Source organism: Antrostomus carolinensis, unplaced genomic scaffold, assembly GCF_000700745.2.
Source record: "Antrostomus carolinensis isolate BGI_N321 unplaced genomic scaffold, ASM70074v2 scaffold36380, whole genome shotgun sequence".
Taxonomy (NCBI): domain Eukaryota; kingdom Metazoa; phylum Chordata; class Aves; order Caprimulgiformes; family Caprimulgidae; genus Antrostomus; species Antrostomus carolinensis.
The window spans coordinates 8,784-9,531 of NW_010287071.1; the positions used below are offsets into that span (position 1 = coordinate 8,784).

At 48.0% G+C, this 748-nt stretch overlaps 1 protein-coding gene across 1 annotated transcript in view; it reads right to left on the bottom strand.

Annotated features, from left to right (window-relative positions):
* The window catches only part of LOC104532992 (uncharacterized protein KIAA2026), a 7,757-nt gene that overhangs the window by 6,715 nt on the left and 294 nt on the right, over window positions 1-748 (bottom strand). The gene's annotated exons all lie outside the window — the stretch shown is intronic.

Below are 748 nucleotides of genomic sequence, written 5' to 3' on the forward strand. Positions count from 1 at the left end.
TTCCACTAGAGCAGGTTGCTCAAAGCCTCATCCAACCTGGCCTTAAACACTTCCAGAGAGGAGGGATCCACAGATTCTCTGGGCAACCTGTTCCATTGTCTGACCACCCTCACAGTGAGGAGCTTCCTCTTAATATCTCATCTAAACCCACCCTCTTTCAGCTTAAACCCATTTCCCCTTGTTCTGTCATTAACTGCCCTTGTGAAAAGTCCCTCCCCAGATTTCTTGTAGCCCCTTCAGGTACTGGAAGGCCGCTATAAGATCTCCCCTGAGCCTTCTCTTTTCCAGGCTGAACAGCCCCAACTCTCTCAGCCTGTCATCATAGGAGAGGTGCTCCAGCCCTTGGATCATCCTGGTGGCCTCCTCTGGACTCGTTCTAACTGGTCCATGTCTCTCTTGTGTTGGGGGCTCCAGAACTGGACACAGCACTCCAGGTGGGGCCTTACAAGAGCAGAGTAGAGGGGGAGAATCACCTCCCTCGACCTGCTGGCCAACTTCTCACACGAAAAGTTGGGAGTAGAATTAATTGCCTGTGCCCTTCAAAAATTTCAGGGTAGCTCAATCTGCAAGTCTCTCAAATCCAGAAAATGTGAAGTGACAATCATGTCCCTTCTCTTACCAAAACCGAATTCTACTTGAGTCAAATATGGTCATCACTGTTTTACTGCATACATCTTGTGTTTCTTCCTTCACCTTGCATTGTGACAAAAGCACCTGTATGGACCTAAGTATTAACTGTAACAAATCT